This window comes from Macaca mulatta, chromosome 5 (assembly GCF_049350105.2).
Source record: "Macaca mulatta isolate MMU2019108-1 chromosome 5, T2T-MMU8v2.0, whole genome shotgun sequence".
Classification (NCBI taxonomy): domain Eukaryota; kingdom Metazoa; phylum Chordata; class Mammalia; order Primates; family Cercopithecidae; genus Macaca; species Macaca mulatta.
Window position 1 is genome coordinate 71,241,766 of NC_133410.1, and position 9,179 is coordinate 71,250,944.

Genomic DNA, 9,179 nt, shown 5'->3' on the forward strand with positions numbered 1-9,179 from the left:
GAAGCCTAAATGTGCACACAGTACCTGAACAAATGATTTTTATTTGATAAATATTTTAATGTGTGATGTTTTGAATTTGGCTAATTGTTAAAATCTCAGCTTTTAAATGACTATGACAAATTGATTTTTTAAAGTGCTCTTTAAATGTCTCTATGAAGGCATATGACATTTCTTGAGGGGATATTATTTCATATAAAACAGATTGTTCTAGCAAATAACATTACTCAAAAAATCATTAATGTGTCAAATATTTGAATTACAGATGTTGTTGGCTGCAAATAATGAAATAACCTATTGACAATTTAATAATGAAATAAACATTTATCGTAAATAACAAGAAGTCTAAAGGTAGATACTTTCAAGGTGAATTCAATTTCTCAATTCCACTAAAATGCCAATGCCTTTCCACTCATTATCCTAAGCAAGCTGGCTGCTTATTTTCAGTTTGCGGCTTCATGGTTTTAAAATTAATGTTGCATCTCTTTGTATCACATCCTTGACCAATAACATTCAAAGGAAAAAGAAAGTTAAGGTTCTGTCATCACAGCACTATCTTTTTAACAAGGAAGATGTCAGATGCTCTCATATACAACAGATTTCTCTCCCTTTCAGGCACACACACACACACACACACACACACACATACAGTTCTTCTTTCATCTTTTTGGCCAGCACTATGACCTAGCTTTACTGCAAGAGATCCTGACAAATGGGAGTCTGACATTTTCAGCCTTTATAATGAGAAGTGACCTTTGGCAGGAAGGGGAAAAGTAAATGGTGTTAGGTAGTCAAGGCACAGTGTCTGCCACTGCTTCACTGCAGTATCAAATTTCAGCATTGAATACAATTTTTAGGTGAATCAATAAAATAATTTGATTATGTGTTAAGTCATCAAAATTTAAATTAAGTGATCTTGTTGGGCTTTTTTTTAACTTTTAAAAAATAATTATGGATTCACAGAAACTTGCAGAGAAGTGTGCAGGGCGGTCCAGTGCACCCTTCACCCAGCCTCCTTCAATGTCAGTATTATCCATAGCTATGGTACAATGTCAAAACCAGGAAATCAAAATTGGTATAATTCATAGAGTTTATTCAGGAGTCACCAGTCATACTTGTACTTGGAATGCATACATGTGTGCATGTGTGTATGTGTAGCTCTGTACAATGCTATCACATGTGTTGCTTTCTGTAATCACCATCACAATCATGATATACATTACTGTACCATTACCAGAGGCGCCCTTATGTAACTTCTTAGTAGCTACACTCACACCTTCCCCTAATTCCTAACCATTGGTAACCACTAATCTATTTTTAGCCTCTATAATTATGTTATTTATTATTATAACATATTATTATCATTGATACTAGGTTATTCTATGTGTTTTTAACTTAGTGTGAATTTATGTGAAAGATAAAATTTAACACTGAGGAAATAAGACTAAAATTCTCAAAATTATATGTAAATATAGCAAACCAATTATTCTTAATAACTTTAACATGTTACTTACAGTTTAGGCGTAAAACATATCAACCGTTATATACCCAAGAAGATTATTTTAAAAGTCTTTTAATCAAACAATGGTAAGTTGATCAGATTTCCTACTATAAGGAAAATCACCACTTTGACAGAGTCCTCACTGTATTTCAAAAAAGGGAGATAAAGTAAGAATACTCAGTCTAAATCATTGTTTAGAATGGTGAGCATTATGAAGGGCAGGTTTGGATTTGTAAAATCTCATATATTAAGTTAGCTGTTTGCACCAGTGAACATTCTGTTTTCCAGACAAGAGAGCTGTTTGTCCAAAGGAGCAAACTGTTTGCCCAGACAATTCGGGTCACAGTAATTTCCTGAAGTAAACAGTGGTTATTTTTTGGTTTATACTCCTATCTTCCTGGTGAAGAGTTTCCTGGGACAAAACAAATATGTTATCATATTATTGCAAGAAGACACAGCTCTCTGTATTTTCTTGTTCTTATACCTGTGCTGGACAGCAAATCAATACAATCTGGGGATATGATCAATTCAAATCTGGATCACTCTTTGTAGAGTCATGATCACATAATAAGTTTTTCTCTTGTGGTAAGTTCAACATTTATAAAGTTTAGTTTTTATTATTTTGGTGAATGATTATTTGGGGGACAGTGGCTTTGTAACTGCATTTAAGATTCTGGAAATCATATATTTGAGTATTGCAACATAGCAAATACTAAGAAAATAGTTTTTAGTTTTCTTCTAGACCAGGAGTTAAGAGTGCCCAAATTAAACCAAGACAACAGATCCTTTCACCAATCTAAAAAGTCCATAGGATGAGATACTGGGGTATTAACCAAATCATATTGATATGGTTTGGCTGTGCCCCACCCAAGTTTCATCTTGAATTGTAATCCCCATATGTTGAGACTGCATCATGAGGATGGTAATTTCCATGCTGTTCTCATGATATTGAGTTCTCACAAAATCCAACAGTTTAAAAGTGTTTTTGCAGTTCCCCCCTCACTCTCTCTCTCATGCCACTATGTGAGACATGCCTTGCTTTCTTTTCAACTTCTGCTATGATTGTAAGTATCCTGAGGTCTCCCCAGTGATGTGAATCTGTGAGTAAATTAAAACTCTTTTCTTTATAAATTACCCAGTCTCGGGATTTCTCTATAGCAGTGTGAGAATGGACTAATACAGAAAATTGGTACCAGAAGTTTAGGGCACTTCTATAAAGATAACTGAAAATGTGAAAGCAACTTTGACGGGCACAGGTTGGAAGAGTTTGGAGGGTTCAGAAGAAGACAGGAAGATGTGGGGAAGTTTGGAACTTCCTAGAGTCTTGTTGAATGGTTTTGACCAAAATGCTGATAGTAATATGGACAGTGAAGTCCAGGCTGAGGGGGTCTCAAATGGAGATGAGAAACTTATTGGGAACTGGAGTAAAGGTCACTTTAGCTATGCCTTAGAAAAGACACTGGCAGTCTTTTAGCCTTGCCCTAGAGATATATAGCACTTTGAACTTGAGTGAGCTGATTTAGGGTATCTAGCAGAAGAAATTTCTAAGCAGTAAAGCATTCAAGAGGTGATCTGTTTTTTCTTGACAGTGTATAGTTATACGCATTCACAAAGAGTCTGAAATTGGAACTTATGTTTAAAGGGAAGCAGAGCATAAATGTTTGGAAAATTTGCAGTCTAACCATGCAGTAGAAAAGAAAAACCTATTTTCTGAAGGGAAATTCAAGCTGGCTGCAGAAATTTGCATAAGTAACAAGGAGCCGAACGTTAATAGCCAGGACAATGGAGAAAATGTCTCCCAGGCAGTTCAGTTCAGAAATAGTTACAGCAGCCCCTCCCATCTCAGGTCCAGAGGCCTAGGAGGTAAAAATGATTTTTGGGGCCAGGTCAAGGCTTCACAGCTCTGTACAGCCTTAGGACATGGTGCCCTGCATTACAGCTACTCCAGCTTCACCATGTCTAAAAGGGGCCAAGGTACACCTCCAGACATGGCTTCAGAGAGTGCAAGCCCCAAGCCTTGTCAGCTTCCACATGGTTTTGGGCCTGCAGGGGCAAAAAAGACAAGAGTTGAGCTTTGGGAGCCTCTTCCTAGATTTCAGAGCGTTAGAGAAATAGCTGAATGTCCAGAAAAAAGTTTGCTGCAGGAGTGGAGCCCTCATGGAGAACCTCTACCAGGGCAATGCAGAGGGGAAATGTAGGGTTTGAGCCTCCACACAGAGTCCCCATTAGAGCACTGCCTAGTGAAGCTGTGAGGAGAGGGTCCATCCTCCACACTCCAGAATAGTGGATGCACTGACAGCTTGCACTGTGCACCTGGAAAAACTTCAGGCACTCAATATCAGCTCATGAAGGCAGCCACGAGGGCTGTACCCTGAAGAGTCACAGGTGTGGAGTTGCATAAGACCTTGGGAGCCCACGTTGCATCAGCATGCCCTAGATGTGAGACATGGAGTGAAAGGAAATTATTTCAGAGCTTTAAGATTTAATGATGGCCTTATTGGGTTTCTGTAACCCCTTTGTTTTGGCCAATTTATCCCATTTGGAATGGAAGCATTTATGCAATTCCTGTACCTCTATTGTATCTTGTAAGTAACTAATGCTTTTGATTTTACAGGCCCATAGGCAGAAGGGACTTTTCTTGCCTCAGATGACACTTTGGACCTGTACTTTTAGGTTAATACTGGAATGAGTTTAGACTTTTGGGGACTATTGGGAAGGCATGATTGTGTTTTGAAATGTGCAAAGGACATGAGATTTGGGAGGGGTTGGGGTGGAATGATATGGTTCAGCTTTGTGTCCCCACCCAAATCTCATCTCAAATTATAATCCCCACATACTGAGGGAGGGACCTAGTAGGAGGTGACTGGACCATGGGGGAAGTTTCCCCCATGCTGTCCTGAGAGTAGTGAGTTCTCATGAAATCTGATGGGTTAAAAGTGTTTGGCTGTTCCACTCTTGCTCTTGGACTCTCCTGCTGCCATGTAAGACATGCCTTGCTTCCTCTTCACCTTCCACCATGTCAGTAAGTTTCCTGAGGCCTCCCTCACCACACAGAACTGTGAGTCAATTAAACCTCTTTTCTGTATAAATTACTCAGTCTCAAGTAGTTCTTTACAGCAGTGTGAGAACAGACTAATACACATATTTATCTCATATATATACATATATGTAATAGGCTGAATTATATCACCCCAAAATTGATGTTTTGAAGTCTTAAACCTCAGTATGCTAGAATGTGACTATATTTGGAGAAAGGTATCTTAAAGAGGAAATTAAGTTAAAATAAGGTTGTAATGATAGGCACTAATCCAACGTGATTGGTCTTATAGGAGGAGATTAAAATACATACAAGCACAGAAGAGGAGCAAGTAGAAGACAAAGGAATAAGATGGCCACCTACAAGTCAAGGAGAGAGTCCTCAAAAAAACGCAACCCTGAGGATACTTTGATCTTGAGCTTCTAGCTTCCAGAAATGTGAGAAAAAATAATTTATGTTGATTAAGTCACCCAGTCTGTGGTACTTCATTATGGCTGCCCTAGCAAAACGAGCACAATACTTATTTATGTAACCCCTAAACCAAGTATTATCTTATGGTTTATGTTACCATCTGGTCTTAGTCAATACCTAAGACTGAGCAATTTATAAAGAACAGAAATTTATTTCTCACATTTCTGGAGGCTGGGAGATCAAGGCACAAGCATCTGGTGTTGGGTGAGGGCCTTCTTGCTCTATCTTCCCATGGTGGAAACTGGAAGAGCAAAAACGGACAAACTTGTGTCCAAATACGGCAGAAGAGCAGAAGTGTGAACCCACTCCCAGAAGCCCATTTTTAGGAGCATTAATACATTAATGAGGATGAAGCACTCATGACCTAAACATCTCTCATTGGGCCCCATCTTCCAATACTGTTGCATTGGGATTACGTTTTAACAAATGAATTTTGGAAGATGCATTCTATTATAGCATTATCTTTATCCAAAGTAACCAAATTTTGTTTTCCAAATTAAAAATGAAAAGAACTCAGAAAGCCAAAAACTAATTTTTCACAAGCCCAAATCTACCAGATTAATAATTTTTGAGTTTTATTGACCATTTAAAGAAAATTGTATATATTTTTACTCTACAACCATAGTATAATATATAAAAATAATCAAAAGGGTAGATATAACAATGATTAGTGACCATTGTTTTGCCTCTTTTTTCCTTAGAAATTGTCCAAGTACCCAAAGATTAAATTATTACCTCAATAAAATATTAGCTTCAGGCTTTAAAGTTAAATAAAGTTCTAGAAATTAAAATTCAACAAGCAAATTAAGTATATGTAATTGGTCATATTGCAAGAATTCATAGGCTTAAACATTTTAGGAGTTATTCATTGTTATGAGTTCTTTTAGTTCAATACAGTTGCATAGTTTTGCAATCTTAAGACCATTTGTAGAAACACTAATGGCTCAACCCATAGAACTAATGTAAAAATTTTTGAAAGTTTAACATAGATTAAACTCAAAGCATGTACTAAAATACTGCACTAACATTTTTACATGGTGGCAAAATTAGAGAGAAAACAAAAAGTATTTAAAGCTAAAATTAAAATATCTTAATCTTACGAGTTATCTCTTGTTCTGGAATATCACATGAACTTTAAGAAAATCTTATTTATAAATCTTTATAGTCTTTTCCAAATTTTAAAGACTCTTCAAGTCTTGACAAAATCCCTAACTTTCTAACTTTTGCTAAGAACCAAAGCCATTTCTCAAACTCACATTATACTTTTTAAAATCTGAATTTGTTTCTGCATTTATTTTGTGTTTAACATCTGTGTTTTTCATATACTGTCAGTTCAGTAGTTTAATAAAATATGGTGAATTTAGATTTCTTTGGGAGATATTCCAGGGTGTCTCATTTGAAAATTGCCAAAGATGATGCAATTCAGTACATATATGCCAGAATTTTAAATTTTTAAATAATTTTTCTATTTACATTTTATAGCATGTAATATTAATAGTTTTGAGGAGAATCTTAGTGCTTTTTTTTTAAGCTTAAACAATGAAGTCATTTATTAGGTCATTTAGTAATTTACTAGACATAAGTCATTCCAAGTTTAGTTAAGTTAGTGATCCAAAGATGGCATCAGAAGCCAACTGTCTTCCATGTTTCCAATTATACCGTATTCAGCATATTGGCTTTTTCTTGTTTGTCTCCTTAGGCCACTTTACTGCTGTAGTTTGTGTGTGTGTGTGTGTGTGTGTGTGTGTGTGTGTGTGTGTGTGTGAGTGCGCGCGCGCGCGTCTGTGTTGTTGTTTTAAATTCTAAGATCAATTTTTATTTCTTCAAAAAAAAAAAAAAAAAAAAACAGAAGCAGTCAAAACAATTTAAGACACATTTAAAAGGATATTATTGAGTGAGCTTCAAGGAGAGCTTGACTCTGCAAAGGTTGTGAGTCCAAAGGAAGAGGGAAGTCTGTCTTGTTCCTTGGCTGGCTGGCTGGCTGCGCCCAGGACAAAGGAGCCAGCAGAGGCCCCGAGACCCCAGACTGCTGCCCTGAATAGCCGAGTCCTGCCAATTCCAGTTCCAATGTCGCACAGGATCAGACTGTGCCGGGGGAGGGCTGTGGGAGGCCCGCGCATCCAGAAAGTGGAAATCGAGCCCCGTGGCACATTCCGATGGAACTCGGCGACAGATGAGCTTGAAAGTTCAAATGGACATTCTGGCTTTAGCGTTGCTTGCAAGGACCAGAAGATCTAACTGGCTGCAGGAGGAGTGCCACCCTTTGTCTCTGGAGTATTTCTGGTGAGAGATTCACCACACGCAGTGTGCACAGCATCCTCTTGGCTGGCAGACCTGTTATTGTAGGGTTTACCTATGTGGGCCAGGTCCGGCCGGAGATCAGTCATGCACCCTGACATCGAGGTTTGCCCGAGTCATTGACTATAATGTAGTAACATTAGCTGGTTATTTACAGGACAGCTGACTCTCCCTTTCCACGGATTTTTAGGGAGAGGGCTGGAGGGGAGGGGCGTGGCTGTTTGCTTGTTTTTAAATTTTTTAAATGACCTTATAAACGGGGAGTCAGGAGAATTTAAACCAACTCCTACATAGAGCAGTCCAAATGAGCCAGAAGAAAGGCCACCAGAAACACCTGGGTCCTCTCATCTCCTATGTGGAGGAGGCAGGGCCTAGGTCTGAGGAAGTGAATAAATGAAAAAGAAAATGAGTGCAAGAAATGGGAGTTGCAAGGGCAAAAGGAAGAAGGTCAACCACTTTTTTTTTTCTTTTTTTTCTTTTTTAACCTTAGGAGCTAAGTGTAGCTTGAAGATTTTGGATAACTTTGCACAAGAAAAGGAAAATCATTCTTTTGAAGTAGGTTGAAGCAGTGATTTTTGAAAACAAAGCAGAATGAAAGCATCTTAAATTTTTCATCTTTTCTTTACAAGTTACCTAGATCACTTTTGATTGAGAAAACTATGGAAAGCTAGTAACTGCCACAAGTGAACCCAGAGGATGGCATATGTCAATTTTCCACAGAGCCTTGCTTTGTGGGTGTCTGAATGCACTGCTCTCAGGGGCAAGAGCTCTGCTCACATTTGCTGGAATCAATCGCAGTAGATTTCAGTCCTCAAGTCACTTTTGACTATATTGCTTTGTAAACTCTCCAGCATTCTTACAGAATTTTTTACGATCCTTAGAGTATTCTTCAGGTAGGTCAGGCCAAAGGGAATGCTTGGGCTGGAGGTAGTTCATCAGTGCTATGAGAGACTGACTGGATTACTTAGTTGGTTTTGGTTGCCAGCTTCTAGTTTTCAGCACTAATTACTGGCAAACAGACCTTCCCATTTTCATCAATGTTCAGGTGATAGATCTTTGTTTTAAATGTGATCTTTGGTGGTTTGAATGAGTACTCTGTGGGAAAGTTGGTTTTGATCCTGAAGGCCCTGTATTAGCCGATTCTTGCATTGCTGTAAAGAAATCTGGGTTAATTATAAAGAAAAGAGGGTTAACTGGCTCATGGTTCTACAGGCTCTACGGAAGCATAGCTGCATTTGCTTCTGGGAGGTCTCAGGAAGCTTCCAATTATGGCAAAAGGCAAAGGGGAGCAAGCACATCACATGGTGAGAACTGGAGGGGTGAGGGGAAGCACCACACACTTTTAAACTATCAGATCTCAGAACACATCTTCCAAGAATGCACTCACTATCTGGAGGGCGGCACCAAAGGGACGGTGCTAAACCATTCATGAGGATTCTGCCTCCATATTCCAGTCACTGCCAGGCCCGACCTACAATACTGGGGATTATATTTTAACATGAGATTTGGGTGGGGACAAATATCCAAACTATATCAGGCCCCCTTATCATGTGGAGGCTTGTCCATCACCTTCCTGTTGACCACCGTCTTGGACATCAACTGCTACAGTTCGACATCTCACATCCATATGCAACAAAACCCAGTTAGGAAGGACTGTTTATCACATCCCGTGTTTGTTTGTTTGTTTGTTTGTTTGTTTAACTTTTTCTTTATTTCTTTATTTTGAGGTGGAGTCTTGGTCTGTCACCCAGGCTGGAGTGCAGTGGCACAATCTCGGCTCAGTGCAACCTCCACCTCCCAGACTAAAGCAGTTCTCCTGCCTCAACCTCCCAAGTAGCTGGAATTACAGGTATGCTCCACCACACGGCTAATTGT

General features: G+C 38.7%; 1 pseudogene; it reads right to left on the minus strand.

Moving 5' to 3' along the window:
* Positions 1–8,120: 8,120 nt before the first annotated feature.
* LOC100424061 (ubiquitin-conjugating enzyme E2 L3 pseudogene) lies at positions 8,121–8,900 on the minus strand (annotated as a pseudogene).
* Positions 8,901–9,179: the final 279 nt, after the last annotated feature.